The following is a 20,010-nucleotide window of genomic DNA, read 5'->3' on the forward strand; positions in this document are numbered from 1 at the left end:
TGTAGAATTACTCCTGTATTGTATTTGCACACACCCTCCCTGTTCTCTTTCTCTCTCTGTCTTCCCTTAATGACTTGAGGATTTTTTGGGGGCTGAGAAGAAATGTAGCCTAGAGTTTGATCGTTTGAAATACTGACTTTGAAAGTATTTCTTCTACTCAAACCATTTCATAGTCTACAGAGACCCAAATCAAACAATTACAAAACAAAGCAAAAAACCAAAGACACTCCAAGTTGAAGTTGTGGGTGCTATTCTTGACTTTTATATTCATAAAATGTGTGTATTCATATTTGCACCTTTCCCCCATTTGGATCATAGCCAATATAGTTTTGAATGTTCCATTTTCATTAATATTGTGGGTATTTATCATTACATATCATTACATTTTCCTTGAAAACAGATTCCTAATACTCAATAATATGGATTTACCATACTTGCTTAACCAGCCTCCTATTGGACATTGAGGTTTTTTCTTTTAATACTTTAGCTGTTACATGAACACATACAATGATAAACATCCTTGTATAGAAGTCATTGCCCGTATTTCCAATAATTCCTGATTGGAGGATGTGAGTTTTTATATAGTTTTTGATATATTGCCAAATTTCCCTTTAGAAAGATTTGACCTGTTTTGGTACCAGCAGGAGCATATGAGACCTCCTGCTGCCCTGTACAGTTGTCTGTATTGAGGATTATACTTCTTAGTTCTATGCCTGTTTGGTAGGGAAAAATGGTATTTCTTTATTATTTATTTTTTCTTTTTTAAAGATTATGGTGGTTTGCTTTTTTTTTTTTACATTTTTGGTTATTTTTGTTTCTTCTCTTTTATTTTTTTTTGTCACTTAGTGTTCATGACCTCACTCACTTTTATCTGATTTTTTAAAACCATTTCCTATATTTATATATAGGAAATTTCTTATTTATAAGAAATCTTTATATATAGAATAAAACTATTACCCCTTTTCTTATACGTTTTACATCCTTTCTCAGTTTATCCTTAATCTTTTGAAGGCAAATTTGTGGGAATTTAATGATGTGTAGAAGTGTAAAATTTCTACATGATCAAATCTGTCCATTTTTTTTGCATTCTCTTTCATTGCTTTAATGACTAGGAATGCCAGCCTCTTCTAAGATCACATAAATATTTACCTATATTTTCTTTTGGTTGTTTTATTGTTGCTTCATTTTTTTTTAAAGATTTTATTAGAGAGAGAAAGAGAGAACTGGAGAAGGAACAGAGGGAGAAGGACAAGCAGACTCTGTGCTGAGCATGGAGTCTGACATGGGACTTGATCTCATGACCCTGAGACCATCACCATGAATTCGAGAGCCAGACACCTAACCAACTGAGCCACCCAGGCACCCCTATTGTTGTTTCATTTTAAAACAGTTATTCTTCAAACTGTTAAGATTTATTTTTGAATATGGTATGAGTAGGGTAAAACAGTATCTTTCCCAAATAGTGTACTTATTATCTTAAAACCCAAAAGTGGATCTGTAATGATACGATAGATTTTTAAAAAACTGGTAAGAGGGGATCCCTGGGTGGCTTAGTGGTTTAGCGCCTGCCTTTGTCCCAGGGTGCGATCCTGGAGTCCCAGTCCCGGGATCGAGTCCCACGTCGGGCTCCCGGCATGGAGCCTGCTTCTCCCTCCTCCTGTGTCTCTGCCTCTCTCTCTCTCTCTCTCTATCATAAATAAATAAATAAATAAATAAATAAATAAATAAATAAATAAATCTTAAAAAAACAAAACACACAAAAAAACAAACAAACAAAAAAACCTGGTAAGATAATAATGGCTTAGAGCAACATGTGGGGGCAGCCCTGGAATTATTTAATAGAAAGAATTGAATGTAGCAGCAGGTGGGTGGCAGACACTTCAAACTTAAGGCATTGTGAAGATGGTGGCACCATCTATCTTAATGGGGAATTCATGGTGGGGGAGATCATTGGCAGGAAAAAAATTGATACATTTTCTTAAGCACTTTATTCTTCAGAGCCCTGGCACACATACTCAGTTTTTTTTTTTTTTCTCAGTTTTGATTAGAACCATATCATTGATCTCTTTCAGTGGATAGAACATCTTTGTGAGCCAAAATGTAGGTAAAGTGGTTCAAGGGACAAAGAAATAAGGACTTTTGAAAACTATGTTCCTTGAAGTTCCCTCATTGCTACCACCACCCCAATTCCAGGAATGCTTCTTTACTCAAAACTTACCTCTGTAAAATACTTTATGGGGAACAGATAACTTTCATATCTATTCGTTCAGTTGGTTCTCACAACAACCCAGTGTAGAAGACATGCATGCATTATTATTATGTCCTTGTTTTTAAAGATTTGGAAATTTATACCAAAAGACATTTGGTGCCTAAGGTCACACAAAGAATATATGTTTTCCTGTTCTCTCATTGAAAAAATACTCATCAAGGGCCCATGGTTTGCGGAGCATTGTTAGGTACTGAGGATGAATAAAAAGGAAGGTTCTTGTTCTGAATCAAAATAAGGAAGAAGCAGTCTCTTTTCCTTGCTCAGACTTCACTTTTTAAAGCCAGGATTTGATGTTTGGCTCTACCCAATCTTAAAATAAAATAAAACTCACATGAGGCAATTAATGTGGGTGACATTGAATACTTCATACACGGTGAACTTGAGTGGTCTTAAAGGAATGGAGGGACTTGAGTGGTAATTAGATCAATGTATTATGTTGCTTTATACCTCGGTACCCAATGTATACCTTTTTAAAACTCTTTTTATTGGTACTAGAGTGAAAGCTGGATAATTTCTTCATTCTTTATTATGTAAAGTGTAACAGACTCACTCAGGCTCTTCGTTTAAAAAGAAATGTTTCTTTGTTGATATTCTGATATAAATGTCCCACTATCATTCCTCTAGAAAGTTTAGTATTTGCAGATAAAAAAAAAGAAAAAATTGGATTTCTGTGGACTTTCATTGTAAGAGAAAAAGTTAGTTATTCCAATGATTTTATTTTTTTGAATTCTTTTTTTAAAAGATTTTATTTATTTATTTATTTATTTATTTTGTCCTTCAGCATTTTTTTTAATTAATTTTTATTGGTGTTCAATTTACCAACATACAGAAAAACACCCAGTGCTCATCCTGTCAAGTGTCCACCTCAGTGCCCGTCACCCATTCCCCTCCAACACCCGCCCGCCTCCCCTTCCACCACCCCTAGTTCGTTTCCCCGAGTTAGGAGTCTTTATGTTCTGTCTCCCTTCCTGATATTTCCCAACATTTCTTTTCCCTTCCTTTATATTCCCTTTCACTATTATTCATATTCCCCAAATGAATGAGAACATACACTGTTTGTCCTTCTCCGATTGACTTATTTCACTCAGCATAATACCCTCCAGTTCCATCCACGTTGAAGCAAATGGTGGGTATTTGTCGTTTCTAATTGCTGAGTAATATTCCATTGTATACATAAACCACATCTTCTTTATCCATTCATCTTTCGATGGACACCGAGGCTCCTTCCACAGTTTGGCTATTGTGGCCATTGCTGATAGAAACATCGGGGTGTAGGTGTCCCGACGTTTCATTGCATCTGAATCTTTGGGGTAAATCCCCAACAGTGCAATTGCTGGGTCGTAGGGCAGGTCTATTTTTAACTCTTTGAGGAACCTCCACACAGTTTTCCAGAGTGGCTGCACCAGTTCACATTCCCACCAACAGTGTAAGAGGGTTCCCTTTTCTCCACATCCTCTCCAACATTTGTTGTTTCCTGCCTTGTTAATTTTCCCCATTCTCACTGGTGTGAGGTGGTATCTCATTGTGGTTTTGATTTGTATTTCCCTGATGGCAAGTGATGCAGAGCATTTTCTCATGTGCATGTTGGCCATGTCCATGTCTTCCTCTGTGAGATTTCTGTTCATGTCTTTTGCCCATTTCATGATTGGATTGTTTGTTTCTTTGGTGTTGAGTTTAATAAGTTCTTTATAGATTTTATTTATTTATTCATGAGAGACACAGAGAGAGAGGCAGAGACATAGGCAGAGGGAGAAGCAGGCTCCCTGTGGGGAGCCTATTGTGGGACTTGATCCTAGGACTCCGGGATCATGTCCTGAGCTAAAGACAGACGCTCAACCACTGAGCTACCCAGGTGTCCCTAATTTTTTGAATTCTGAATTGAAAAGAGATTGCTATATTTGAAACCTAAAGATGGGAATGAGTTTGTGCAACTTATTTTTGTCAAATTTAGTGTTTACTTCTGTATTTAATTCTTTTTTTATATGTCTATATAAGTTATTAATTCTGTTGTTACATATGTATATTTTGTATGTAATACCACTTTATGTTTCCATTTCATCTTAGATTATTATTCATTGTTCTTTTATGTGCTCCAATAAAGTCATTGTTTCTATATGTGTTTTCTGATTGACAAGTTGAATAAAGAAATTGATTTTCTTTGGAGTAAAACTAAGTATTGAGTCACACAGGAAAGCCTTTGGAAAACAAATAGAGCAATCCTTTTGTCAATGCTAATATTTCGGTTTTTCAAGCTACTTGCATGACTGGAGTGATAACCGATCTTAGAACAAGCATTTGATATTGATTTGCCAGTCTAAAGTAACAAGTTACCGCTTCACTTCTTATCAAGAATTAAATCAAAATAATTCTAGGCCTATATAATATGTATCTTGAGAGTTCTCTTGCATGATTTATGTGTTGCAGTGTAGCAGGGATAAATGTTGAAGAATCATATGACTTTAGATAAAGGTTGTATATTATTATTACATAATTTTATTATATAATAAATCTTAATTTGATATACACAAAAAGCTGTTGCAGGGGTTTTATTTTTATTTATTTGTTTGCTTATTTATTTATTTTTAAAGGATTTTATTTACTTATTCATGAGAGACACAGAGAGAGAGAGGCAGAGACACAGGTAGAGGGAGAAGCAGGTTCCATGCAGTCCCCCGATGTGGGACTCGATCCTGGAACTCCAGGATCATGCCTTGGGCCGAAGGCAGGCACCAAACCACTGAGCGCCCCCCCCCCCCCCCCGGGGATCCCCAGTTGCAGGGATTTTTAAAAAGTTGAGGGGCATATCATATTATAAGAATTTGCATCTTTTTTTTAATTAATCCTGATGAATTTTTAGCCCATAAGGCTTTTTTATTGTCCAATAAAAATCCCAAATGGGAAACACTGATTTGCTTACAAAACATAGATTTTTTTTTGCAAATCTGAATTATCATTCAAAGCTGATATTAGAAATAAAAATTCTATGTTGTTTCCTCTTTTTCAGAATTAAAATATGAGGTTATAATTAGGTACTCTGTGTTTCATATAAAAGTCAGATAGTATTTTTTTGCATATTTTAAATTTATTTCCAGAATTTACCATCTGGTAAATGGTTTGAGTTAATTTCAGAGAGTTGCAAATAACTCAGATGTTTCATACAGAATTAACAATTCATGCATCCCATATATGTGTGTATGAGTCTGTATGCAATAAGCTTGTTGTAGCTCAGATATTTAAAATAAATCCAGAATTAATATTAGATCTTTTTCTTACAAGCCCTCTTCCTTCTTGAAGGCCATAGAATTGTTTTTGATAATGTAGGTCTGTTTCTTGCTTATGCTACCTGTTCATAATGTGTCAGTGGGAGTAGGGGCTTTTTGTGACAGCAACCCTACTTAGGCACCCAAGTGCAGGAAAACTATATCTTTATGCTTCTATATTTGGCAAGGGAGGAGATGTGGATGTGACATATGAGAGGATGTGTGTACCTGTTCCTAAACAAGCTCCTAGCAATTGTGTGTGGAATTGGCAAGCTGATTCCAGAATATGTATGACAGATACAAAGGGGTCACTATACCAAGACAGTCTGGAAAAAGAATAAGGTTGTAGGGCTTACTCTACTGGATATCAAGACTTTATTACAAAGCTGTAGTAATTAAGACATATAGTGTTGGCACAGGGATAAGCAAATAGACAAATGGAATTGAAAAAGGAGTCCAGCAACAGAATCACACCTATATGAAGACCTGATTTATGGTGAAAGTTGGCACTGTATAGCAATGTGAAAATAATAGTCTTTTCAACTAATAGAGCTGGGTCATTTGGCTTGCTGTGTGGAAAAAAATGAAACCGATCATCATATTACATCAAAATCAATTTCAGGTGGTTCCTCCACCCCCCCCCCCCCCCCACCAAACTGACGTTGGTTTCATGCATAGTATGAGGTAGTGGTCAAGTGTAATTCATTGAGTTTGATTAGATCATGGATAGAACATATCCATTAACAAGTTTAATAGAATATTGCCAGCATCTCAGAAATCTCTCCTGGGCATCCTTCCAATCACTGTTTCTTTCCCTTTTTTTCCAGAGATAACCATTATCTTGAATTCTGATGCTAAAGTTAATGCTTACTTATTTTTGTACATCATACAAATGGAATTATATAGTAGATACCCTTCTCTGTTTTGCTTCTTTTGCTCAGTATTGTGTTTGTGAGATTAATTTATGTTGCTGGTTATGGTTGTAGTTCTTAAGAAGTGTGGAGTTATGCTTCTCCTCTCTAAATGGAGGTGGAGTATCTATATAAATTGTTTGGATTTGTTTACTTAGTATGGACTCATGGATATTTCTTTGATAATTTGGATTATATTCCAGTACTATTTTAGTCATTTTCTTGTTCAGGTTGCTCCAGCTTTGGCCAGCAGAAACTCTATCAGTTGCCTTTTATATCTCCTTGGTATAGGCTCATCATTGGTGGTGGTGGTATTGCTTTTTGGTGCTACAAGTTGGTCAGATCTATCTTGTACATTTTCTGTGGCAGTCTAAAAGTAAGCCATTTCTTCAAGAAGCCCTGGTTCCTTTCATTGGAGAATTGCTGTTGGAAACCAAGATCTGAATGCTAGCCATGTTCACTGTCACTGAGGTGTTGATGTTTCTAGGCCCACTTAGCTGACAGAGCAAGGACATATATGTATATATACTAACCTGTGCATATATACATATATATACATATATATATATATACTATAAACATTTACATATGTATCCATATGCATATATATTAAGCTGAACATAAGTTCAGGCTGATGTCTAGAGCTCTAACTCACTATTACATGGATTGCATAGATCCTGCCAGGTTCCCCTCACCGTCTTATGTGAAGAAGATTCCAAAGGTTTTTGGCCAATTAGAAGAATGGATTTGCTATTTATTGAGAGAAGACTGCATGGGAGCAAAATTGGGGTGAACATCTGGAATACTGTTATTCTATTGTTGAATGACATGAATTAAATAGATATTTTATTTTAAATGTTAATAAAATATGTATAACATTTATAATTGTGAAGTAATCCTTTTAACTCAGATTGTCACTTTCTTTCTTAAATTACATGCAACTTGGAATTTGCCATTTTAACCATTTTTAAGCATACAGTTCAGTAGTGTTAAATGCAGCAAATCTCCAGAACTGTTTTCATCTCACAAAACCAAAACTCTTTATGATCGGCTCATTTACTTAGCATTATATCCTTAAGGTCCATCCATGTTGTATGTATTAGGTTGCTAGGATTATTTAACAAAATGCCACAGATGGGGTGGCTTAAACAGCAGAGATTTCTTTCTTCACCGTCCTGACGGCTGGAATTCCCAGATCAAAGTGTTAGAAGGTTTGGTTTGTTATGAAGCCTCTCTCCTTAGCTTGCAGATGGCTTCTGTCATCCCTCCTCTTCACATGGTCTTTTCCCTGTGCGTAGACATCTCTGGTGTCCCCCTGGTGAGGCCAAATTTCCTTTTCTCAGAAGGACACCAGTTGGATTGAATTAGGACCCACCCTCATGACTCATTTTAACTGAATCACCTCTTCCAAGGCCCTGCCTCCACATACAGTCACATTCTAGATACTGGGGGTTAGAGCTTCGATGTTTGACTTTAGGAGGGACACAGTTTAGCTGATAACATTGTAGTATATGTCATGTGTCAGAATCTCCTTCCTTTTCAGGCTGAATACATTCCATCATGTGTGAAGAGCACATTTTATTTATCCATTCATTGGTTGTTTGGGTTGCTTCCACCTCTGGGGTGTTATGAATAATGCTGCTCTGAACATGGATGTACAGATGAACATGGATGTATATATTTGAGACCTTGCTTTCAAGTCTTCAGGGAATATGCCAGAAGTAAGATTGTTAAATCATACAGTAACTCTATTCTTAGCTTTTTGAGGAACTGCCATACTGTTTTCTAATGCATCTGCACCAATTTACATTCCCAGCAACTGTGCACACAGGGTTCCAGTTTCTATACATGCTCGCCAACACTTGGTGTTGTTTGTGTCTTAGAGCAGCGATCCTAATGTATAGGAAGAGTCTGAAGACTCAAACATACCAAATACAAACAAAGGAAAAAGAAAGTTTTATATTTAATGTTTCTCAGGAATAGCCAGCATTAACATTTTGGTATTCTTTTAGATTTTTTTCCCTTGTATGTATGCAGGAATACACAGAAATATGTATACACACATACGCTTTTGTATGATTTTTTTTACTTTTGTATAATTTTAACAAAACTGTTATCATTTGCTTACATAATTTTTATCCTGTTTTTTTTTCATTTAACATTATGAGTATTTCCTGTGAACTTAAGTAGTATTGAAATACATGAGTTTTAATGGCCACAGTAAATTACGATTTAATTATTTTCTGATTATTGCACATCAGGTTGCTTCTAGTTTCCCTTATATACAATTCTCTGATGAAAATTTATCTATATAAATCTCTGCATTTCTGACAATTTCCTTTGAACAGATTCCTAGGAGGAGAGGAGCAAGATAAAAGATCCTTTTTAAAGGTTCTGAATATGGATTACAAAACACAGAACTGTTGTCAGGAACTTGGTTCTGATCTAGACTCCCTCCAGCTACATGGAAGACACCACTGTCAACCAACACTTACCAGACTTGAATATTAATTTTTCCAACTCACTTAAACATTTTTTTTCTAATTGGGTAGGTAAAAATGGTTTCACTTTGATTTGCCTTGCATTTCTTTAATTATTAGTGAGGATGTGCAGTTGTTACATATTTATTATTCTTTCTCTTGTGAATTTTATGTGCCTGATAAAACAGTTGACATGGATAGAAAAATGGCACATTGAATTTGCAGAATTACCAATATTTTTCTAGTGTAAGAATAGTATAAGATGTTATTAGTCATAGTCTTTAATGTTTAAGAATATATAATATGCCTAATACTAAGAGATGTTGCATTTATTAATGCTACTTTCATTGTTTTATGAGATGTAAATACTAGACAACTGCTTAAAATATAAGTATTTGTAACAGAGGAAATGCATGTTATAATTTGAAGAAGAGTTCATTTTTATCTAAAATTCCAACATTATTACTTACTAACCTGAAAATGAATAATTAATACAGTAAATACTATTACTCAAACAGCAAACAAAATTAGATTAGATGAGAGATAAGGAGACAGACAATCTGACACAAAAACTCAGGACTACTGATAAAATTATAAGGGGAGAGAGATTTGGAGGGGAATGGTGCAGACAAGGAAGTAGGATGGACAATTAACCAATTTGTAGCCAGGAAAGCAGAATTCAGAGTTCCTGGAGGGCTTTGGCAATTCAGTAAACCCTTTTTGAGGTAAATTGTTACCCTCCTATGAATTGAAAGTCTCAGATGCCTCTGTACCCAGGTTTGTCATATTGGGGTTATGTTTCTCTCTGGAGAAGTAGGCAAGTTGAGTTCGTAAAGAGACTTTCCCAGACTTGGTATCATGTGATCTGGTGTCTTCTGAGTTATCCCTAGGGTTTATGCAGATTATTTGTCTAAAGCCCAGATTATATCAGTGTAGATGCAATTAGATACTAACAGGATGAACATGGTGATTTTATGTTTGTTTGGTATGCTTAAGTACAGGGGAATTACTGACAGATTCAGAAAGTCTTTGATCAACATGAAGTTTAGTTGGATTAAAGTCTACAGGTTACATTTGTGGAGACATCTGTTTAGTTCTTCCTTGGGGAGGAAGAGTGAGTGGGTAGGGGGCGTGGAGCCTGGCCTGGTAGGGAGAGCCAGGATCCCGTAGAGTGTCGCATATAAACCTGTGCTATATTTACTAATCATTGCTTTAATTTTACATTTTACATGTTTATAGCTAATTCAGGAAGGAGAAACAAATTGAAACTTAACACTGTCAATATTTTAAAAATATAATGCTTTCTAGTAAAAAAGTAATGTGCTTGTAAAATGTCCAACCTAAGCAGAAGAATATAAATCCCTTCCCACCCCTTGCCACTTCATTGTTTACTTCAGAGAGGAGTATTTTAAGATTTTCATATGTTTGTAAAAACACACATGTTATTTTATGTAAAAGAGATTATATCATCCATGCTCTTCTATAGCTTATTCTTTTTCCTTTAATATGTATGTCTTTGGTATTTTTCCATGTCTGTACATTTAGATCCCCTCCATCCAATGGCTTCATAGTCTTCTATTGTATGAAAGATCATAATTTATTAAGCAGTCTCTTCAGAATGATATTTAATTGACTTTAAATTTGTTTTGCAGTTTAAATAATGCTACAGTGACATCCTAAATATGGATGGTGTATTATTAAATATGAAATCTTTGAGTCAAAGTCAGTATTTAAGGACAGCCTGAGATGGATAAGAAGTAGCATATTTTTCTGCATAGTGGGTGTTTTAATCACCTCTGTCCAGGCATTAATAGTATTTTACCTTGGCAGAGCACTCTAACGTTTTCAAAGAATTCTACATTCATGACTTCATTTGCTTCTTACAAGTGATCAGTGTATGGATTGGTTTTATTAATCTTGCTAAAGCATGGAGTGGTTCCTAACTTGTCTATGGCTGGACCTTACCCTGGGTCTCCTCATTCTTGGTCTGATATTAATATCTTTGAAGATAGTGGAGTGTCCTTGAAAGGTATAGGGCCAGTGGTAGGAAATGTTCTACTTGTCCAGTGGGGAGGCTTTGCTAGGTTTTCCTTTTTATGTCATTTCAACCTGACTCTGAATCATTAGCTTTTAATTCAAGAAAGCTTTAAGTTTAGTGATTTTCAGGTAGGTTTCCCATTGAGATATTACAATATCTTCTGTTAATGCATATAAACTTTTAATTCTAAATGGACAATATGACACTTTCATGTTTCTTTGTGCCAGTCATTTAAAGAATTATTTGATAAAACCTTGCTTTATCAACTCCTTGAGACTGCTGCCTTCAGAATGTATCTGAAAGGCCTTTATGTATCATAGCATATGTTTTACTGTCCTGAGAAGACCAGATAAATCTACTCATAGTATTGTTTATCCTTACTGATTATTCAGTGAAAGGAGGGGTTGAGTGAAAATTATGTTGGCAGGCATCCATCCATTCATTCAACAAATGGTGACAGAGTGCCTAATGTAAGCCAGGTATTATCCTTAGCTAATTCTGAGAGGTGTGGACACTAAAATCTTATGGAGGGAGACCTTAGGCACTCCAAAAGCTGGGCAGTCAAGATGGAAGCCCACAGAATGGAATCCTCCTTCTAACTCAGCAGAAAGCTAATGTTGAATTGCCAGAGATCAAAGGTGAGAAGTCAAATGTTTCTTCTCTTGTCTCTCCCTCTAGTATGTGCCACTAACTGCCCAACCTTGTTCTGGACATAGCATTTTGAGAAAGAAGAACCTTTTTCCTAGACTTTCTTCATAATAAATGTATTTTAATGCCACAGAGTCGCCTATGTTTCCTGCGATGTTGAATTTACTTTGTTGTGAATGGTTGTATGTTGAACACATTGAAAGAAACAAAAAGAGTAAGGAGCGAGGGAAGAGAGGAAAAGAGAAGGGGAAGGAGGGGTATTTTAAGTTAACATGAAGCAAATATATTGGCAGAATATGTATGAGTGTCCTCTTTACAGCATTTCTTAAAAGAATTGTGAAAATTATCATCATGTGCAGGCAGCCCCATAATGTATAATATTCCTAATGTTCTAGGAATCTAATAAAATATTTTTATGATAAATTAGATGTCTATTTAAAATTGGGAACTTGTGAATGATACATCAGCCATAGGAAGACCCCTTGGTTTTCTGACACTACGTTATACGGATATTTAGAATTAATCATCTTTACTTCACTAGCACCTAATGAATTATAGAACTATAGAGTTCAAATAATTCATAATTTTTAACATCGTCCTCTAACTCAAACTTAATCGACTATAGAGCTTTCACCATGGTAAGTTAGAGAAGTCCCCAAGAATGGGTATTTTTTCATATCTACCTGGCATTTTGGTATATAGTGCTAATTAAATTTTTTTAATAAAAAATATATATTTTAAACACTTCAATTGTTTTTAATATCCAGAACTTCTGTGGAACTTAGAATTTTAATTCTAACAGTTACTGTTTAGGCAACACATTTAAATTTTCTTTTTTTTTTTTCATTTAAATTTTCTAAGCCTCATTTCTCCATTGAAGACAGGCTTTTATCTGTAAAATGAACAGAAGAATGTTTATGGCACACAGATTTTCATTTTTATATTTGCATGTTCATTTATTAAAATCTGTGTTTTTCATAAATAAGGGCTACATAACAGTTTGCTGAGAGGGATAATAAAGTAACAAAACTTTCTTTACAAATTGTCCGACACCAAACAGTTGCTCAGTATTACTGTTAATATGACTCCCATTGTTATACTCTACAACCACAAAGAACATTTTAAGACCCAGGATTTTTTTTTTAATTCATGAGAGACACAGAGAGAGGCAGAGACATAGGTGGAGGGAGAAGCAGGCTCCCTGTGGGGCACCAAATGTGGGACTCGATCCCAAGACCCTGGGATCATGATCAGAGCCAAAGGCAGATGCTCAACCACTGAGCCACCTAGGATTTGAATGGATTTTTATTCTGTTTGTTCAAATTGTGGTATGTATATAGGCTAAATTTTGAAAAGGAATGAGAAAAAAATTTAAAAATAATTTATCATGTATTTTAAAGTACTTTGAGTATTATTTTTAGTACCCACTCTGTGCCAGGTAGCATTGTAGTTGCTGGGAATATAGTTTTACAGAAAATAGATACAGATCCTCTTCTGTGGGGCTAACCATTTCATGGAGGACTTAGATGATTAGTGTAGGGTTCTATATAGGACATATGAAGGGTACCCTCGTTAAGACTTGGGTCTGTTGAGAGCATCAGGGAATATTTTTGTGAAGGAAGCATCACTAAATTGAGACCTTCAGGATCAGGAATAGGTAGGCAAGTGGAGAGCATACACTAGGCTCAAAGAGAGGCTATAGTATAGAGATTGGGGGAGATTTGAGCTGACATTGGAGAGATAAGCAGGGACCAGGCCCTGCAGGGTCATGGATACCAGATTTGGATTCTGTCCAAGAGAGGGTGGAGCATCACAGTGACGTGATCAAACTGCTATTTTAGGAAACACCACTTCACTGTGGAAGAGCAAATTGCAGGAAGAACAATAGGAAGCACTGTGAAGGACTAGGAGAGAGCTTCTGGTGGCCTGGACTGAAGACATAGCAGTGGAGAATGAGACAGATAGTTGGACAAATTGGAGTGATACTGACAGGCCTGGGGGATTGACTGGATGCTCTTGTTTCTGACCAACTGTGTGGGTAGTGATGCCATCCACCAGCATAGGCAACAGAGTGGAGGCAGAGGCTGGGTCAGGGAGTGGCAATGAGGTATGTGTAGACTTGCTGCACTCTATGTAACTGTGGGAAATATGACTTGAGAAGATGAGGTGGATAGTTGCATAATTGGGTCTGGAGCCAAGAAGAGAGACTTGGGTAAGTCTTGGGAAAGAAGAGACCGAGCCTAGACAAAAGGTCTTGCCCAGATCTTAAGTGGCAACAAATTCTAAAGGAGTGACAAAAGAGTAGAGACAAGCATAGCACGTTCAAGAGTAGCCCAAAAGGCAGGAGGTGAATTACCAGTATATATTTCCATAGAGTGTAGGGAAGAAAGCTTCTCAAAAGGCAATAGTAGCTGTGCGGGATGAAAAGTATCCATTGATTGCCTAGTGAGGAAGTTGTGACCTTGCTGTGAAGAACAGAACCAAATCACATGGGTTTAGGAAAACCAAAAATTGGAGAGAGAGCAAGTGTGGATGGCTCTGCAGAAAACAGTGGCTGATGGAGAGCAACAGCCAGAAGGGGGCAGAGGGTCAGGGAGGACTTGTCATTTTCTTTTTTAGAAGATAGGAGGGACTTGAATGAGTTCATTAGCTGATGGAAAAAATCCCAGGGGAGACCAGGATGGCGACTAAGTACGAGAAAGTGGCATCTGTAGAAGGCAGGTTGGGGGCAGTAGGCTTCAGTGTTTAAATGAGAGAATTAGCCTGGGAAGGAGGAAAGAGGAGTGAGGAGTAGGGGAATCCAGAAAAGGATGTGAGGCCTGAGGTGGCAGGTGAGGTGAGAAAGATTGGAGGATGAGAAGTTGAGAGAGCATCTGCCCATTACCTTCTGTTTCCCTGTGACCGAGGAACTGAGCCCATGTCTCATACCCCAGACCTGCAATCCTGGTGACATAGAGGCTGCATCCTCTCAGTGGTTCTCTGTTCTTATTCAGACACTGAGGATTTCCATCGTATTTTCCTCTTCCCTCTTCCCTTTACCCACTAAGACTTCTAGCTCAGCCAATAAACTGCCCTGTACTAAAATAGGCCATTCTCATCTTCAAAATAGGATCTCTCTCCCTTTCAGATAAATTATTGGGTCTATGATAGTCTTTGCCATTTGTATTTCCTACGTGGAAGACTCTAATGGTTGGTCTGTCAGATTGCTTCCACACCAGAAGGTATTTGAGGACATGCATATTCCTTTAATTCTTTCTTTCCTTAAAGTTAGCTGTATTTGCTTTCATTCTAGCCTGGGGTTAGTTCTGTACCTCACAGGTAAATTAATTCAGTTCAACAGATGAAAGTAGCTCAAGTTAACTCTTAACTCCTTTTCAGAAATCCCATTTCAACCAGATAGTGTGTGTCATTAATGGTTCTGGGAGGAAAAGAAGTTGAACAGTTGGATTCAGGGGGAACAGGAGCCATTCTTTAATGGCTGATGTTCAGGGTCTTTTCTGTGTCCAGAAGTGGACCCAGCCAATATCAGGAAGTTATATGAGAGGACACGGCCACCGTTCTGTCCTCTAGTTTAGTGTAGAGTATCACGTCCATGACCCTGAGTGGCCACAAAGGGAGGGTATGGAAGGACATCATAGTTAAAATATAAGCACGCTATTAAATATGACTTCTTGCATATGGTTTTAAAATTCCTAGGAATATAAGTTTAGAAACTGATGCTGCAAAGTGAAAATGAAATTTAACTGAATATTTGGTGGAGGAAAGTACTTTATTGAAAGTCTTGGGAGTGAGTGTCCTTCTAATAACGGACACCGTGATTGATGGCAGCTCTGTGCTGCTGCTGGCTAGAAGTGAGCTCTTTGAAATAGCATAGTAGGGACTATAGAGGTGGGTCTTGTTTGGTTAAGTTACTACTGCTTTTGTGAAGCTCCACTGCATCTTTATATTCTAACAAGGAGAAGATGGTAAATCAGAGTAATTGCTTCATCCCAAGGCACTTTTATATTGTAAAGGAAAAAAGGTCCTGTTAAGAAACTCAAATTAACTTCTCTGTTTATACTATGCTATGTGGAAAGCCTCTTGGAAAGCTGCTTGTCATACAACCTGGTGGTTTATTTATAATGGAACAATTCCATTAGAACCTGACACTTGTTCTCATGCCACGAAGACTTTAAGATCCCTCAGGAAAAGCATTTAACCCTTGGAAATGCAAAGCTGTCATTTATCTGTCATCTCTCTAAGAACTCACTGGGGGCTATTTACAAGAGAGAGTTGAAACAGTCATCATTTCCACTGAGAAATGGAGTTAGGACTAACTAAATGATCAGTATAGAACTGACAAATGTCCAGCACCATATTGCAGAAGTGTCTTGTCTTTGTAAGTGTAATTATGGTATTCCATAATTTTTGAGGAACTCACTGTACAGAATTAATACTGGAGTATTTTTAATACTGGAGTATTAATTGCAAGTGCTGACTCAGTTGAATTGCTTATCCCACTTATATAAGTTTTAGAAGAATTCTTGAAGTTAACACTTTCCAACTAAAGAGACTTAACAGATCTTAGAAGAATGAACTGAAATTGTCATGATCTGAAAATTAATACCCTTCTGCCTGGCATTTACTAGCAAAAGATGGGGATGCCATTTGTCAAAGCCTGTCAGTGAGCAGATTCCCCGGGGAGCCAGCAGAGCAGAGTCTAAGAATTCGGTTTCTGGTGCCAGACTGCCTGGCTTCAGACCCCAGCATTGTCGCTCACCGGCTATGAGACTTGTATGAGTTAGTTAACCTCAGAGCCTCTTGTTTCTTCACTGGTAGATGGGGATAATGTCTCTTAGGGTTTTCAAAACCACTCAGTGAAATAATGCATGTAAAGTGCTTCAGTAATAGTAAAGGGTTGCTGTTATTAGCAAAATTTAATATGGGCTTGATGGGCTTGGGAAGATGTTACAGATTATCCCAAAAGGCTATTTTTCTTTGGAATATTTGTGGGCTCAATTTGTCTGTGAGTGTTCATTATTTTGTGACTCCCTTCTGTTTTCCTAGTTTCACCAAAGCTGTGGTACGGGACAAGTGATTATGGACCAAACCACTCTCAAATTTTTTTCCCATTCTTGTAGAATAGATGGGCAGTGCTGAGGCAGAGATCTGTAAATGCTCTTAGAGGGTTTCAAGATTGAATTAAGATTGAGATCACCTTTGTGATCCAAGACAAACAAGTAAGGTTGGACTGACCTTTCCAGGGTACTTGTTGTCGAAATAATTTTGGGGATCATACTTACAAAGCTGATGGCAAAGCCAGTAGTGTAATGCTCTTGGGGGAAAATGGAATTAAGAGATGTGAGAAGGGAATTACTTGGCTCTCCAAGAAAAGCCTAGTATAAGTGAGCAGGACAGAGTGCTGTTCTTCAGGATTTAAGGGTTATATGGGCCGTTGACCAGTCCTCACTCCTCAGCACATCTTTAACTACCAACCTCACCACTCTTCTCATCACCATCACCCCTTCCCACCACTCTCCAGCCCCTCTTCCCACCACCACTCTTACCGCCACCATCACTCCTGTCATTTCCATTACCCCCAAACATTACCAACCCCGCCAACACCCCACCCCTTCCCACTTCCCCCAACTCCTCTTAATGCCACCCCCCACCCCCTTTATCCTCAGCCCCATCATCACCACCATTACCTCCATCCCCTATGTCCTCATCCCCACCCCCATCCCCATCGTCACTGCCATTACCTCTATCACCCCCGCTCCCTACCTCCTCATCCCCACCCCACCCCCATCATTACTACCATCACCCCCACCCCCTACATCCTCATCCCCACCCTCACCTCCATCATCACCACCATTACCTCCATCACCTCCATCCCCTACCTCCTCATCCCCACCCCACACTCATCATCCCCACCATTACCTCCATCACCCCTACCCCCTGCCTCCTCATCCCCACCCTTACCTCCATCATCCCCACCATTACCTCCATCACCCCCATGCCCTATCTCCTCATCCCCACCCGCACCTCCATCATCACCATCCCTACCACTATTACCCTTCCCATCCCTACCCCACACCCCCAGCACCAGTACCATGGCTACAACAGTTCAGGACCTTGAAGGACTCCGGTTAGGGAATCTTTGCCTCTTTACCCAGCTGTGACTCCAACCCACCTTCTCTCTATCTGACTCACTTCTCACACCTGCTCATTCTCTGACCACCTTCCTGTCTCTCAGTCTCCCAGCTCTGTCTGTAGATTAAGGAAGGAATTTGCAAGTATACTTTAACAGTCTTGCTTTTCTTTGACTTAAGGGATTACTGATCTTTTATCATTTGCTTTATAAATAACAAGAGATGATAGTTTGAGTCATTAAGTTTAAAGCAATTGTTATAATTTTGCAGTGTTTGATTAAGTTTCTTTAATTATACAAAGTTGTTGACATTGCTACTCCAAAGAACGGAGAGTTTCTGCAAAACATTCTCTCTACTTGGTGTCTTCTTTTCGTGTTTGCCCCAGTGGCTGCCAGTGCACTCTAGGGGAAGGTTAGTGTGTTGTGCAAGGGCTTTGAGGGTCCCATGACTGAAAAGGTTATCTTCTCTGTGGTCAAGGTGTTCAAGGCCAGTTCTGATGCAAACTGTAAAGAAAGAGACAGTGTGTCTTTTATTCTTCCTTGTGTCCACCCTTCATTTATTTACTCCAAACCAGTTCTGCTCCAGGAAGGGATCAGATTAAACTCATTTAGGGTAAGGTAGCAACAACAGGGTGGCGGTGGAGCTCACCAAACAAATGAAGCTTTAAATGTGGAATTCCAGCAGGTTAAAGAACCAGGATGGTGTGGGCAGGGCAGAGGTCACCTCCTCCACATCCTCTCAAAGGTTGCCTAGTAGTAATTTGTGTATCATGCACTTTTAAGCCCTTCTTCCCTTCATTCTCCTCTACCCACCCGTTTCTCAAGACCCGGCTCAAAGGCAGTCTTCTGCAGGAAGCACTCCAGATTCCCTGTGCTTCCTTCTCTGATGCCCCAAACACATTATGTCAACATGCTCTGCTTTAAATGGGCCACTTCCCTCTTCTCCCCGTCTCCTGAACCATTGGCTTCACAGTAACAAGGAAAGGCCAGTCACAGCCCTAGTTGTCTCCCTTGGACCTAGCACCATGGCTTTCAGAAAAATACTTTTGGACTAAAGTGAGTTGTGTTTCTGCTGTGTAAGAGGACAGTAGATTTTAACCATAGAGAACATGATAACTTTCTTCAAAAGATTGGTGAGAGGTCGTTCTCTCTCTTCTCCTTGAATTTACTTGTTTTCTAGCCCTCAACTCTGGAGACATACCAGTAGGTAAGATAATGTTTTTTTGTTTTGTTTTGTTTTGTTTTGTTTTTTAAAGAAGAAAACAGTTTGATGACTTTCATCGAGGGGTGGGATTAGCTAGGTATGCCCTTGGCTGATAGCGTCCTCCATGGGAAATGCAGTTCGTCTGCAGCAAATGTTCAGATATAAACAGGCTGCATATGAATCAGTGCCAGAGGGAGGAGAGCAGTCCCTCCTGGCCAGCTGGGCCTTCTGGGTCAAACCTGAGCTCACCTGAGTGGGTGGCTCCACCAGCTCCACCACCTCTCCCTCCAGGAGGGCTGCTTAGGCAGAGACAAGAGCAGGCTAAGGGATGGGTAGGATTTGATGCAACTAGTGATACCAGCAGCCCAAGCTGACTTATTACTTCAGAGTCTATAATTTCTAAATTGGCTCATCTGTGCTCTAGTCCACTATTCTGTATTACATGGATATCCTTTTATTGCATGTACTGTGGAAAGTGATTTTTGTCTTTTGTGGACTATAAAATTTTAACAACTTAGCCTTAATTCCAGAATTCTCCTAGTTCTTTCTGAATGGAAAGTAGCTTCCCTATGTTTCATTTGCCCTGTTTTGCTTTTGTGAGGTTCACATTCACTATTTATTAATACTTGGCTTGTAGACATCAGGGTTTAGGAAGCATGTCCACCTCTTGCTCCCAGGTAGCTCCTCATCCATGGATTGACACTGCTGTTCCTTCTACATGGTGTCTTCTTTATGACATTGTTTTGATTATCAAAGTCTTACTGTAAGTTCCTTGATCTTTAGAAAAGTTATCCCAGCAGTGATAGCCACCATCGTTTTCTTTCTTCAAGGGACATTGTAAGGATAAGTAAGGGACCTGTGTGTGGGATGTTTTGAGCTTAGTAGAAGGGAGAAGCCATTAGATTCAAAGGTATTACTATTATTTGGTTTCATACTGTTACCATATGATCAAGAATACATTAATTTTGGAAATGGTGATAATTTCATGTTTGAATTTCTATTCCTATCTACTCAGCATAATTGGCTTTGGCCTGAACCTTACACTTACTTACCTCATTTTATAGATTAAA

At 38.2% G+C, this 20,010-nt stretch overlaps 1 protein-coding gene across 6 annotated transcripts in view; it reads left to right on the forward strand.

The window, feature by feature from the left end:
* Nucleotides 1-20,010, forward strand: part of AFF3 (ALF transcription elongation factor 3) — a 522,770-nt gene that overhangs the window by 66,356 nt on the left and 436,404 nt on the right. Inside the window, exon 2 of one of the 6 annotated variants that reach the window (XM_072743005.1) lies at nucleotides 8,789-8,988. The exons of the other annotated variants lie outside the window; for them this stretch is intronic. The gene's annotated coding sequence lies outside the window, so the exon portion shown is untranslated. The remainder of the gene's footprint in view (nucleotides 1-8,788; nucleotides 8,989-20,010) is intronic. 6 annotated transcript variants of the gene reach the window in all.

This window comes from Vulpes vulpes, chromosome 16, assembly GCF_048418805.1.
Source record: "Vulpes vulpes isolate BD-2025 chromosome 16, VulVul3, whole genome shotgun sequence".
In the NCBI taxonomy this organism is placed as follows: Eukaryota; Metazoa; Chordata; class Mammalia; order Carnivora; family Canidae; genus Vulpes; species Vulpes vulpes.